Here is a 15,552-nt window from a genome sequence, read left to right on the forward strand (position 1 = left end):
GCGCAATGGCTATGAATGGCAAGTGTGCAAGCTTGCCATTAAAGCATAAAAACTGGACTTGAATGCTGACCAGTTGCTATTGATTCTAATTAATTATTTCTGAATCTTTGCATGCAGGTTTTACAAACCCCACTGCATTGCTTGTCACTCGTGCTTCCTCACTTGCCCTCTGACTTATAAACACACGTGAACACCTTTTAAAACCAGGCTTTGGTCTTGTTGAATCTCAACGGAACAGCTAATAATTCAAAGGGATGTGTGGGATTATTTCAATTCAACTGGATTAAAAATAACCTGCACTGACACACCTGGCATCTTATTTTCACAGCTTTGAATCAAAACACATCCCATATGAACATGCATCATCAATTTACCTCTACTGATCAGGGTTATGTATTGATAAGACATCAATGGTAATGGCCCAAAACATCCGTCAATCCATCCCCCCATTCCATATTAGCATTACACCCCCGAAGAACTAAAGACTTGTTACGTAAAATGTTATATCCTCCTATGCGGATACTGCGGATACGTTTGCCAACACTTAATTTGATCAAATCCCCGATGGCATTTCCCTGAGAGACTGCATCAACTACAGGTCCCAAAGCTAAACAGAGGATTCATCCTTCACTTTGGTCTTTTTTCTATTCTAATGCTAATATCGTGCTAGGAGGAGCATAGGATGAGGCCTAATCGGCTTTCCATGAATACCACCTATTAGCATATACTTGTTCTAATGGTTTGATTATGTTTTCATGGAATACTACATGTCCAGCAGTGTGATTTGGCTAGCTTTCATAAAAGCCAAGCCTCAACTGACATCCACATTGTTACATTGTTGTTATTTCATCAGCATACCTTTTTGTTAAGACACTCACTGAAGAATTAAACTAATTTAATGTTTAAAACCTCCTCACACACTGGTTTAACATGAGCAAATATTCAAAATCATTGAACATACGTTTACTGTACACGTGGACCAGCTGCAGTCTGAGTAATTATCCTTTCAAATGTGTCAAAGTAGCAGGCCTGGCAGAGGAGATAAGTGCTGAAAAAAGAGCTTGGGTCACCTCTTTGCCTCTGATATTGAGTTGCCCTTGCTTCAAATTATTCAAGACTGATGGATACCTGTGGGAGACCACTTCTGGAAAAACCTTGCATGGCTTCAATAATGAGCCACGTATGTCACTCAGAATTATAGGAAGGCAGTGATCCAAACATGGTGCCGATGTAGTTACTGTGGGCCCCAGTGTGGACTTCATAACTGGAAGACAAGTGTGCTATCGTGTTATTTCCCTTTTCATGGAAAAACAAAATGATTTCCTATCTAATCTGTAATTCCAGGAATCTGTGTATGTCACCAACATCTTAATCATTGACTGGATCACAGGTATTGGGTCCTCTGAAATTATCCTTTTGTGACAAGTGAATTGAATGGAAAAAAGATTACCCTGATCTCCAATTGTTTACTGTTAGTTACTCAACTGTCAAGTCCTTTAGGCTTTTAACTTTCTGACCTGTAGAATACGACAGGGATTTACCAATAGTGATAGAGGGAAATTACATGGTAAGATTACCGAACAAAACACCAGATTTAGTTTGACTATTTCTTCATGTTAAACATAATGCTTGCTCCTTGTTTAGTAGCTTCTGTGATATGGGTATTACATTATTCACCAGGCATCCAAGTTACTCCATATGTTTTTAACTCTGATATCTAGGTAATTCTTATCAAAGCTGCCCCCGACAAGCCGAGACAAACCATTTTTTCAACTTGGGTGATGACGTCAATGCTGTCCATGAGTATACCCAAGTCATTCGGTGTCAAAGGATGTTTATGGCCATGCAAAGACACAATGATAGCCTCCTGGTTTCTGAGTCATGCAACATTAGTCTCACTGTTAATCCAGTAATTACACAATCCAGTCCAAAGACTTTCTGTTAGTAGGCTATTCTCATAAATTAAACATGAAGTTGGGAAGCACAATTAATCCCTGTGGTTTATCCTTTTTGAGGGCTAATTTCGGTATACGACAAGACAAGCAGAGCAAAAGGCTCTCTCTCTCAGAGAGAGAGAAAGAGGGTGTATCAGATGACTTTATTTTTCAAATTCCTCATTTTGCAACATCTTCAGTTGAGATCAGGTAAACTATGGTGCCTTAAATACTGAAGACTGCAACCACAACTACATCCAACCACAAACTTTACATATTGAATGTGGAATGGTGACACAGGTTGTCAGATAATTCTTTGTCAGGTTGTGGTTTCAAGGCAATTGGATGTTTACACTTGGCAAACATGTCTGGTCTTTAAAGCACAGGCAAGGCTCTTTTACTTTGTTTGGTGTCAGGTAAGGTTTCTGTGTTGTTCTGAGTGGTCACAGCCAATATAGGAAGTCATGTGTCAACACTGGCCTCCCCTGAGGAATTAATCATGCTGATGGGGTGGATGTTAAGAACAGAGCATATAAATGATATGTTACACGGATGGAAAATGTCCCATTACAACAAAGATGTTTGGGAAAAATATGTGTGAGCATATTGTACATTTAAAGTTCAAATAAAGCTTTTTGAGCTTTACCTGAATACTTAAATTCTTGTGTCACTCAGCTAGTTGTGTTGCCATGTATTCAGAAAGCTTTATAACCATGTCAACATGGTATATAGTATATCACTTCAACTAAAATATCATCAGACTCACACAGAATCTGAAATAAAATCCTGACAGCATCAGTGTGTATTTTTCGTCTAAATTTCCCCTAAAACAGACAGGGAAAATGTTGAGGACAATAACTTTACATTGGGGATTTTGCACAGAGGTGGATTCCTTAGTGGCCTCATGCAAATCAGAGCAGAGGTCTTTTCTTAGGAGCAAGATGGGAACAATAGGGAGGCAGCAGGGATGAGGATGAAACTGGGATAAGAGAAAATGAATGTGAGACTCATCTCTACTGTCCCAGAGACAGTCTCTGTCCTCAAAGACCCCCCCCCCCCCCCTGCCCACTATCTAAACCACAGCAGGACATTACCAACCTTCCTAGACAACTTGTGACTCACACTGACTGTAAATAGCCTCTCAACTGGCCCAATCCCACAAACAAAGACCTGAACAGCCATGAAGGAGACAGCTGGCCCACCATGTGAACTAAAAAGTTGACCATTACCTTGTAAAAAAAGCACCGTGTAAATCGTAGCAGGTTATCTTTTTTAAAGCTATCAAAAGTGAACCGTAAAGTCAAATGTATGATAAAAGGTTTTGGGGGGTGATATTTAGGACCTGAATATTTTACTAAACATGCAAATCTGGAAAAATACTACCATATATTTTACTTAGGTCAATTCCAATAAGAGATATTTTACTTATTTTATTCATGTGCTCTTAGTCTCCTCAATTATAGGGGATCTGTCTGGCTTGAATCCAAGGTGATGGCAGATTCCCACATCTTGACAAGTGTATGGGAAAACAGTGAAGGGCCTCTTCGTCTCCTAAGACCAAGTTTGCAAAGTTCCCATCATTGCATGCAACTACAGTCTACTCCCTCCAGGCCTATGGTTATCCTTTTGGGTGAGTAGTGGCTGAAGGTCTCCCCTCCCCCATTTCCCTTCAGCCCCAAGTCTTGCCACAGCCCCTCCACATGTTGACCATCGGTCTGAAGTATCAAGAGGGTGGAGTGGGAGTGTTTGTGTGTGTATACATGTACTGTATGTGTGGAGAGAGGTTAAACATTGTGTGTTAACAACACAGTGACAGAAAATATTTTATGTGATACATCCTTTGGGCTGGTGCCAATTTCTGAAAAGCAAGGGCCATTTCTTACGTTGAATGGGTAAGTAGTTTGTCCATTGTGTATTTATTTATTTTTTACAGTCACTAACAAGAACAATTGACTAACTTAAAATATTTAATTGCTTTCTGGTCTCACTAGAAACAAGATTTTCCTGCAACATCTAGGCTACTTGAATAGATGTCCTTCCGACTGAGAATAACATTAAAGGACCCAATCCTCAAACATGCCACTGTTGATCCTTTACACTGGATGCAAATGACCACTGTTTTCCCGGACGAGAAGAACAAGTAAAGTGGGGCATGTCCATCTGGCTTTTCCCCTCCCCAAATTACACCTACACATCACCCCTGTTAAACAAATGGGCACATTTGCCAATTTTTTTATATTGCGTTTGTTGTTTAACACCATTTGACAGAGACAAATAGGTAGTTTTTTTGTACCGACATTTATAGATAATAGGTTTACTTTCAAGGCGGTTAGCTAAACAGCTACATAGTCTGAGACGTCCAATAAAAGAGCCCGTGCCCCCTCAATACACCCACCCAGGTTGAGCAACATCATCGGTAGAGGGCTTTTCTCGCAACGCTTCGGCCAATTTTAGTAAGCTACTGCTTCACTATACTGTTGTGAAAACAGCGTACAGATATTAAAACCAATAAGCAACACATGATAAAGCATCCGAAGCGCCAACTACTTTAAACGCGGTTTACTTCTCCATAAAACCTGAAAAGAACAGGTTCGTTTAGAAGGTGAATAACACTTACCTAATTTAAATAAAATAGATTCCAGCAAGATTCAAACGCTGGAAATGCGTTTCAATAAACCTCTCAAAAACAATGAGCAGTTTTGGCGTTAAAAAGTATCTCCAAGGTAAGCCGCGAATCAAATGCTCCAATACCACGTATAAGTTCAGCACATGCCTACAGTGTTCGTGTTGGTCAGAATACTACAACCTACCACCGCCAACTACTCAACAAATCTGGAAACTTTGGTCCCTCCCCTCACACTCGCTCAGTTTATATTATAATTGAGCAACATGCTGGCGTTTTCCAGAATTGTCAGAAAACAAGTTCAATATTTTATTCTCAGTATTAAGGCAAGACTAGAGGATGCTTGCTGTTAATAATTATTTAGAGACGTCCCTTTTAGGTATAAACGTGAGAACACACTGTAACAGAGCTCTGCATCTCTTTCATCAAAAGCAAGACAACCATTGGGGAACAGTTGTGAGCATCCACCACAACGAGTATAAGGGATTATGAACAAAGCCACAGTCTTGAACACAACTGGACTCAGCCATTCATGTAATCTATTTGTGCCAATGAAAGGAAAAGGCAATGGAAGACTTTGGTAATTGAGTATTTTTTGAAGGGTTGGACCATATAGATAACTATTGACCTCAGGAGTCTTTTACTGTAGAATCAAGGGAACTTTTGCCACTGTCAAACATCTATGCTTACCTAGATTTAAATTAATTAGATGTCAAGTATCATCTTAAATGTACAATTATAAAAACGTTTGAACTTTTAGTCTCCTGGTACTAGTACGTTTGAATCCAAAAGCACGACAAATAAATGAGACAAAGTTGCTTGAAGAGTTCAGTTTACTAGTCAACCAGCTAGGTCAAAGCTAGGGGATCAGTCAATCAGGCAATCAAATCCGATGGGTGGCAGGGAGCAAGCAAGCATGGCAAGCAAAAACATGCAAATCTGGAAAAGCAGGAACCATAAATACTGGAAAACTCAGCAAAAGACAATCTGGCAGAGTAGCCAAAGGTTAGTGGACTGATATACTTGCTGAGGGACAACAAGGGAATAAGTTGCAGGTGAAACCAAAAGAGTTATTACATGTCAAGAGGGAGTGGCAGGATTTTAAATAAAAGCAGTTAGTGACATTGCATGAGAAGAAAAACCTGATGAGAGAAACTAAGAGTTAGTAGGGTTCATGACACACTCTAATAAAAAGCCGTATATCTCAAAGACAGAAAGCACAACTGGAGTGGAAGAGATAACACGGTAATTGGTGCCCTTTCCTATTTTCTATAACAGACTTCAACAGATTGGCAAATATCTTGCCTGTGACTTCTGAACATCAAGATGACAATTATAAGACCGTCCCCAGAATATATTTTTTTTAAGTTGTCATTTAGTGACTGGTTTTACGTGGCTGTGTCTGAGACTGAGCAGAAGCCAGTCTTAGACTCTGTTTAGTTCTTTTTCTGGGAAGTAAACAGAGATTGGTGGGGGTTGAACTGACATGGGCCTCTCTCTCTCTGAGTATGTCCTTTGTAGGACACAAACCAAATCAAAGTTTCTCCCCTTTATCTGCCAAGGGCACAGTAATCCTCAAAATTGAATCACAGATTACTTCTAGGAAGATTATAATCACCCAACTTCTGCACAAATCAGGCTTGAAACAACAGGGGGTGGATGAGCTACTAAGGGGAATTAATTATTTCATGTGGGAGGATTTTTCCTCTTTAGTCCACAATTGTTTTCTTTTTTAAATCTTTGGACTGAATCAGGTTTCCTGCACATCCCCAAAAAGAACATTATGAATTCATAGTACACCTGAGCCCATCACTCAAGGCAAATTATAAACCATTAATACACTGTCACATGGTGTAAATCATTGTTTGATTATGTTAATCAGTCCAAAAAAGTTAAAATAGGCATTTTTAATTGGACAATAAGAGGATTTGTAACACATCATCCAGTTGGTTTGAATAAGTGTGTGTGTGTTCATCCTTCAGGATTTATAAAAAGGACCTTTTTCTATTTAGACGATTTGATGCAAGTCCCAGTTGATGAATACAAATTCAACACTTTAACTCATGCTAAGATACAAAATAAAAGTGCCATGAACTCCCCAATGTTGGTTTATTTGGATAATTATAACAACATCCTTAGTTACCGCTGTGCTTTGGGAAGTGGCGTGATATAAATGAAGTGTTATCTGGAGTGCATCTCATAAAAATCTGAATTGTTCTCATTGTGCCACAAATAAATCATAGTTATATTGAATTTTAAGTGAACCATAATAGGAAATTACTTTCAACAGCATTGGTGGTAGTGAATGTGTGGTTCCTGAATAAATGATATAATTACATTGTATTTAAGCGGTTTTACATTCATCCACCATACTACATACAATCAGTATAAGGTGAAGGTCAGCAATACAGCTGAAATGCAATATCTCTAAGACTCGTATGGTGACATTTTTAGACATGCGTCAGTTAAAACAGTCATATAAAAGCCTGCATTACATCTTGAAAGTTCCAAAGTAGCCCAGAGGAATTGTTTTGATAGAAGTAACACACTGTAAGATGAGTTCAAACTTGACAATTCTTTGTCTGCAGAAGAGAGGTCTATTTAAATCTGTGCGACTCAATTTATGTCCTCAATTTGTCTTATAATGAGTACATCGTCTTATAATATGCCTCCTACACCGTACTCAAGTACCTTTACATTGGACATAGGCACCTTCCCTATTTAGATATATTTTGTTTCTAATCAGCCAACAGCTAATAGTCTGTCGAGCGATATTTTAAAGGCACCATAGCACAGCCCAAATTACATACAAATGTCAATAATATCTCAACTCAGCAGATGAAACAATCAGATCATATTGCTTGGGCCATTATCTACTTATAGTGGCCTGGAATAGCAATGCCCCATATTCAATAAGTCATACAGAGCTCTGAGCAGTTCTTGGTATATACCCCTTTCTGGCCAGGCTTGTGTTTTGTATGCAGCCAGTGCACAGAAATGCATAGATCAGATTCCTCCACTACAGATGGCACCTCATGTCCATATCAAAGAGTTTAGCGATGGCTTCTCTGGTTTCCCCCTCCTCTCCTGGTCCCCAAGTGCTTAGGTATCTGATTGGTGTACTTCCCCACTATCAGTGAAAGTAATTAAACTGACAATGGACAATGCAGAAGCAACGACATGCTCCTCTCTCCATTGTGACACGTCCCACCAGCTTTTATGTTGAGACCAATCTCAGTCATCTCCCACTGGAGCAGATTGGGGGGTAGGGGTAGATGTCTATTGTTAATATGGATGTGATGTTTTGAAATGTGTCTGCATTTAGACGTGCTTATGATATACAGTTTCTGTAGGGGATTGTATTGAGATATTGGGTTGCATGTAGACTGTAGTTTGCAGAATGATGTTGCATCTGGTCAATAAATGGATTCCATTGTCTGCTCCCTCACACGTGCTTGTCTGTCATTTGGAAGGATATTGTCTTATTAAAGGTCATGCGTGACATGCAGCAAACAGTAGATCCCAGACATCTAACTCATTGGAGTGCGTCTAGAAAACCCTTCTAATCGTAGGTTGATCCACCTTAGATAGAGCTAATATTAGTCCTTAAAACTATACATTAGACTTTTTCACCTGATAACATGATGCCCAAACTAACTAATAATTTCTGAATCAGAGCTGTGTCCCAGCTATGGGTAAATAGGAATGTGTCCAATTGTAGTGGAATTTGAACAGGCAAAAATCAATAGTGAGCCTATCTCTACTGCCTATCTGTGACCCTCACTTCAACCCCTGGGACCAATGTGATGCTAAATAGTCAATAAGAACTCGACCTGCTCTGGACATCCTGCTTAGATGTTGTGTGGTGGTGGCTTTGTCTGGACTAATTACTTTCCTATTAAGATAACAAAAAGGAAAACACTTTAACAGTCTTGAGGGGCCATACTTATGACTTTAGACATTTCTCAGTTAAGATGAGAATTTATAAGCACATTTACTTAAACTTATTGTGACAGACTCCAAGGAGATGGAAGGCCAGTAGATTAGTAAAAACTCATCAGGATAACCTCATATGTAAATTGAGCAAACACTGTTATTAACTGAGTTCAAAGTCAAAGTGTTGTTGCGTGGTAATTTGTAGAACAGCATGCAAATCATCTAGCTTGAAATAAGTGTTTTGTTTTGCCATGTTTGATTGATGTATGATTATGTTTTTGATGGCTTATGCCTCGCCAGAGATGGCATGGGATGTTTGTATTACAAAACACATTAATTCAATTTCCAACATCCCAAATCCAGTGGGATGCACATTTTATCCACAGATTACAGGATGTTTCCTATTGAACAACAAACTCACAAAAAATACTATTGTATACTAAATACAAAACATCTGGATGAATTAGTCATGACAAAGTCTACGTTTGGAGCAGACAAACCATATGAAATATTAATATTTCAACCCATATACTATAAAAGGTTAGGCTGCAGTGCAGTGCAATGCATCAGAAAAACACATTTGTCCTGCCCCAGACTAAAATGGCATCAGTGACTCCATTCTTCAATTCCATTATTGTGCATGTTTCATTTAGCAGTCAAAAGCCTTGAAAATAATGTAATTACTCTTCTTATTAGATTCAATATCATTGAGCCATGCAATAAGAGACATTAGTGTATATAATGGAGACCAAAAACCCTGCCAGCATCCAAATGATACAGGCACACAGACATGCACATGAGTCTTTCTGTGTCATGTCTTTCTTGACACAACAAAAGCAATCTATACCCACATAATGAGACTGTCAGGGCTCCTGTGCAGGCAGTATATTCTCTCCACACACCCAGCCAAAGTCAGACAAAACTAGGGGCAAGGATCTTTTTCATTCTGACAGGAAAACATTGCAGCAGCAATCCTTCAGTTTGACATTCATATGATTCCACTTAAAAGCTGTCTCAGAAAATCTTTCTGTCACCGTTATGCCCAGATATTCTTCACATCAATGTTAACTGTTCTTCAAAACAGATCACAAACCCTTGAGCAGACTTCCTGAGCTGATAGTAAGCAAGTGTGGGTAGCCACACACACCTCACCATGGTTACCAACACCTTACTACAAGAGAAAGAGTAGCCGACAGAATGCAATCTATTGCCATGGCACCCAGCACTGGGGTGACAGGAATCTAAACCTGAACACGTTTTACACAATTTGATTTTCAACCTTACCATTCACAGAGACGTCCTTCAGGATTCACTAGCAGTTCCTCCCGGTGCCACTTCAGCATAGCTTCTCACAGGGTGCATCCTTTTGTCTTGGTGTAAGCAGTGATTGTGATCAGAACAGAGGAGGGACTTATAATGCTCCACACAGCGGAGATGGCAGGTAGAGTGAGCAGCGGCAGCAAGGGCTAGAGGAATCCCCCAGTAGCGTGTCTATCTGTGCATGACTGTGTGTGTGTGTGTGTGTGTGTGTGTGTGAGAGAGAGAGATGGAGACAGTGTAGAGTCAGGGCTGGTACAGCAGATGCGGACAGCGCTTACCAATGCAGATGGAGAGGGACGAGAGAAGGAAGAGAGTAGAAAAAGAGGAGGGGAGAGCAGTAAGTGTGTGTGTGTGGGTGTGGGTGTGTGTCAAAGAGAGAGAGAAATATTCAGATTTCAGAAGAGGGGTAGGGTCTCTTGCAGGAGCCTTGCAGCATGACATCATGGGCTGTTCCTGCAAAACGGTAGGCTTGTGGGGGTGGGCTAGGCTAGCCTGGGGAAAGGGGGAGGAGAGTCTTCGAGCAACGCTGTGTGCATTTGTGTGTGTGGCTGTGTGTGTTTGTGTGCTGCCAACCACAAGATGATTATAGTGTAGCCGATTACTGCAGACGGTGTTGTCATGGTGAATGCTACTGGGACTGTATGTGTGTCTGGGTCTGTATATGTGTGTGTGTATGCACGCACATGTATGCATACCTATCTCTCTACAATAAATTAATATTGTATTGCTATGCTTCACATCAGAGATAATCCCACAAGCTTTTGCCAATCAATAAATTGTGCGTACTGTACTTTTGTTCATATTTGATTGTGCTAGCAGGTAACTCTTAGATTTTGCTCTCCTGAAGACCAGACCATCCAATGCGACGTACCAGGAATCTGCAACCTCTTGATATGTAATTTTGACTGTTGCTTGCTTTTCTACAGGTACACTTGCACTTAGAGCGATTAATGTTCTTTAATTGTATCTTGTTTAACTACATGCTCTTATGGTTCTTCCCTTTGGCACTTATTTAGGTTGTTCACAATATGTGCTTCATGTTTTGACTACCTGCGATGTTTTTGGGGCTTTCTTGTTGTTATTATCAGTGACCTTTGCACTTTGTAAAGCTCTTTCTTGGAAGTCGCTTTGGATAAAGCGTCTGCTAATTGAATAAATGTAAATGAAAATGTATGCAATAAAATGTGCTACTACTGAGCGACATCGAACTTTTGACTGGGTAGTGTTTAGATTTCAAGTTCTTTCAAATAAATCATAGTGGACTGACATCACAGACCTGCATGTGTGCTTCAGGGGATGTCTCAGTCTTTCCCATTATAACCAAATAATGTTGACCCTAAATAACCACCTAGCTAGCAATACATTTTTGTTGCCATGATATTAGTTTTTTAAATTGACCTTAAATTTCTTCCATTTACACATGCCAACTAAAGTGTCTTTGAATACCTTCAAAAAAGTCTAAAGACGCAGTTGTTCCGGGAGTACACCAGCACTTAAGAAAGATTGTTGGATCAGATGTTGGCTTATTTCCTCCAGGAACACAATGACAATTATTGAGGGATGTGTTGCTCTTGTTGGGTTAGTCGTAACTGATTTAACTATCTGTACTCGCTGTGAATTATATTATTGTTGCTTGCTTTTCTTCAGGTGCACTCTAGCACTCTTGAGGATCATGTTGTTTAATTGTAATCTGTTTAACTACATGCTCTTCTGGTTCTACCCATATGCACTTATTTGCTTGTTTGTTATCTCGCTGTTTATGATCATTGACCCATGCACTTTTTGTAAAGCTCTCTCTTGGAAGTTGCTTTTAGATAAAATGTAACACTGTAATAATAATACATATAAATGTGAATACAATCCACACATTCCACCCGAAGCAAATGGTCCCTCTGTTAGTTTGACAAAGAGCAAGCTGAAAACCTGTCAGGAAAGCCATGACATTTCAGGTGACTCATACACAGATTTAACTGTCTTTGACACACTAACTCTCCAACAGGGAGGAAAGCCCTGGCTTTTCTCCTACAGCAAGGATCACCTGTCTTTGTTTAGTGTCAAACATGAGAGAGAGAGAGAGAGAGAGAGAGATGCATAGATACAGAGAGAACACAGAACAAAAGCAAAATAAAGTTAGCAGGAAACCATGACAGCCATTTGAACATGTTTCCTCTCTCTGTATTGATCTGCAACCAGCTCTTGTCAGACTAAAATATAAATTGAAATAAGGCAGAAATAAGGCACAAAAAAAACAGAAAGAGAAAAGATTTCCTCATATGGCTCCAATAATCCTGTTTGAAGTTTTCAAAATAATGCATAGCCCGCTGGGCCTTACAGGGTATGTATCACCCTCCACATCCACAGCCCATGTTACTGTAATATTTTTCAGAAGAGATGTTGGCTGTTTCTGTGTTCAGAACTATATTACTGCACAAGAGCCCATTGGCCTTTGTTTAGGACCAAACAGGTTCAAGCACATGACCTCGATCAACACATTAGCAATAAATTGTTGTACCCTAAAGTTATGAGTGAATGATGACTTTATTCTCTTTTTGGTCTTCAGTCTGGTTTTGTTGTCAGAACTGAGGCCATGTACTGTATGTGTCTCCTACCAAGATTCCCATTAGATATCATAGGATTGCCATTTAGAGATGCAATCTTGGCCAATTTTTTTGGTGAACTGACATCAAACGAATGTTGATCTCACCCATGATCTGCTCGTTAACTTCCACATGAGAGAAGCAGACTTCAAATCCTCCATCTTTTATGTGGTGGACTGTCAGGACCCCGATCACAGGAAAAACTACAACTCCCTCTGGCCTTTATGTCATAACCTCGATGGCAAAGCCAGATGTGAATCATTTGTGCATCATACACAATATATAATACATACTGGGTCCTTAGATAGATAGATACTAGGCATAAATGCAGATTGAGAGAAAATGAAGAACATGTTTGAGGGATCAGCAACACATTATGCCAAAAGGCTTTGTATCAAAAGGGAAAAATACCAGACAGAATTTGATTGGACTACACTAATTTAAATAAATAAAAAATGGAACAACATGGCAACCACAGATTTTGTGTATTTATTTTCATAAAGTGGGCAGATGTTGCATTTTGGACTAGATTGCTTGTTATGTGTAAGTTTCCTTCTTGCCCCAATCATCCATCCTTTGGAAAAACAGGATCCTGCCTTGATAGGAAGGGGTCATATCTTGAGTCAACACTGTGACGGAGTTCCCAGGCTCTGAAAACCAAGAGGCAATTAACCCCGCTGACGCCAATGAGGGTGACCAACTTCTAGAGAAAATAGACATGTTCTGCTTGCTGGTCAACCTGCGTGGTAGAGAGAGGACCCAGTTACAGCATATGATATGCAGTATATGGAGTTCCTACTTATTAGGGTTCTACTACTATAAGTGCAGTAGTGACTTCATAGGGACATACCAAGAGAATAATCTTTTGAACTTGTTTTCATAACGTTTTTGTCAAGACACGACAAGTAATATGGTGTGAGTGAAGTTAAATTACAGATGTGTTGCAAGCTCCAACAATTTCACCAGAGCGGCACCGATTTTCAGACAGTTTGGTAAAATGATATTGTGACAGGACCTCACTGAACTCACTGACCTTTCTTCTGAGTACATGAAAGAGACTTCTCAGCATACAGTGAGTGAAACTTGGAGACTTCACTCTCTTTCGTATACTACAGGAACTTCCCACCACCAGTTACTCTTTCTTCCCCTCCCCAAAGGTTCTATGGAGCAGATTAACGCACAAAGGTGTCCACTACCATCCCCGGTAACCCCATCAGCCCACAATCCCTTTCTCTCACCACAGTGTACTGTTTCTCTGTTGCTGTGGCAACTCTGTGGCCGGGTTTCTTTCTCCGTACACTGGCTGTTCTGTTCCTCCCCCAGGCTGCTTGGAAGGGGATTCACTGCTGTGAAAGATGACTCCGTCTGCCTCCTCTCCCTTCCCAGTCGTACACCTGCACAGCCACAACAAGGGAATGGAAAGGGCTCAAATGCGGTAGAGAGGGCTTTTTGGAAACCCCACTAGAGACCCACATGTCTGTTTCATGAAGGTTTGGTTACATCTCCAGGGTTTATTAAAGTCATATATGGTATTTTCAGCAACTAAGAGTTAAAGTCTGACTAAGAAGTTGACGTCTTTGGTTTAATTTTCAGCAAATAATATAGGTTGGTCTTGTGACCTTGAACAAACTTTTCTTTGGCTGAAACTGACACTATCTAGTTCCAATCTAACAGCTTTGTATTCAGCTCATTCAAGTGTCACATCAACTTTGTTAATTAGTGTATCTGTATGAAGACAAAGTCAATTAACAAAAATTGCTACTCTAACATTAATTATTTTGTCAAGGTGAGCCATCAGATAGATTGTCCTCAGTAAATGCCAGGATTGTGCATTCTGGGTAATATCAAAAGTGTCCAGTCTGCAAATTATTTTGCAATCTCCTCCATGGAGAGCAAATGCATTACAATACCAACAAAGGTAGTCCTTCCTAGTGTTGCTTCTAAAAGCTGTAGGGTTCAGTCTTTACTTTTGTAATATTGTCATACAATCCATATGTCCTTTAACTCTAATCAAAATCTAGTATGTTCAAACAGTAGTTGATATTAAGCTGCCAACTGTTTCTACTCTGTCCCATTTAGTTGGGCCATAAACATTGTACGTTGCAATATTCAGACCAGGGGCCCTATCCCACATTGTGCAGCAACTGATTTAATGAAGTGTCAGGAGAACGGCCATCACTGTCTCTTCATGCCTATAACTCATTGGCTTTATTTGCCTAGTTTGCCTTATAAGAACTTTTTCTTATTGGTGTTTTTCTTGCTGGAAACAGCCAGTTCTCCTCAGGCAGAACAAATTGTTCTGGTTTTAACAAGATCACACAGTCTACCAGAGATCTCCCTTGGTCACGTTCTTCAGGACCATAAGAGGAGCCTAGCCCAAGCAGATGCAAGAAGGAGTGTTTCATCTGAAGGAGAGGGAGAGAGATGGAACAGGATGTTTGGAACTAAATCAACCACACAATAGTCCTTTGGGAAACTGGGGAAAAGACAAAACATGGACTTTCCTGACTGAAACCACTGTTCAACTTTCCTTGGTAATTTTATCGGTCAAACTTTTGTTTCTTTAAAAATGCTGCTGAAAAGTATCCCTGTCAAACCTCAGTTATGTATACATTTTATTTATTGCTCTCTATTTGTAGTTTTTTTTTAAATCTTTGTTTCAGAATCTCTCACACCATTCTATCCATAACATACTGTAAGAATCGGAAGGTTCCCTTTTTACGGATTTCGAGAGGCTAGGCTGCCCCTGATCCACCCATATTATCCAGCTGATTGCCTTAAGCCTGGCGAGCTTCAGTTTATTCCTAAGGCCTCTCTGCGCCAACACTGCAGCAGATGAAGGATGATCAGGTCAGCTGGATTCTCTGTCCTCAGACCCTCAAGAGGAGTGCAGCTAGTCAGGTGAAAGACAAGATGAAGTTGAAGGGATTTATGGCAGCTTTTTGCTGATGGAGGCCGTTTTTTGCTTGGCTATCAGTTGAATCTTGTAGCAACACGTTTTTAGAGCGTGAATACTAATATTAGCCTATGAACATTTTCTTGATGACTGAGAAAAGATACTTGCTCCCTTAAACTACATTTATTCATTTATCAGATGCTTTTATCCAAAGCAACTTCCAAGAGAGAGCTTTACAAAAGTGCA

The 15,552-nt window shown here is 39.9% G+C and overlaps 1 protein-coding gene across 2 annotated transcripts in view; it reads right to left on the reverse strand.

Annotated features, from left to right (window-relative positions):
- Positions 1-9,861, reverse strand: part of sema4bb (sema domain, immunoglobulin domain (Ig), transmembrane domain (TM) and short cytoplasmic domain, (semaphorin) 4Bb) — a 38,657-nt gene extending 28,796 nt beyond the window's left edge. The window contains exon 1 of one of the 2 annotated variants that reach the window (XM_047041464.1): positions 9,778-9,861. The gene's annotated coding sequence lies outside the window, so the exon portion shown is untranslated. Of the gene's footprint in view, positions 1-4,551; positions 4,749-9,777 lie in introns of those variants that run through there. The other variant, XM_047041462.1, reaches the window with a different exon arrangement.
- Between the last annotated feature and the right edge of the window lie 5,691 nt (positions 9,862-15,552).

This window comes from Hypomesus transpacificus, chromosome 19 (assembly GCF_021917145.1).
Source record: "Hypomesus transpacificus isolate Combined female chromosome 19, fHypTra1, whole genome shotgun sequence".
NCBI lineage: Eukaryota > Metazoa > Chordata > Actinopteri > Osmeriformes > Osmeridae > Hypomesus > Hypomesus transpacificus.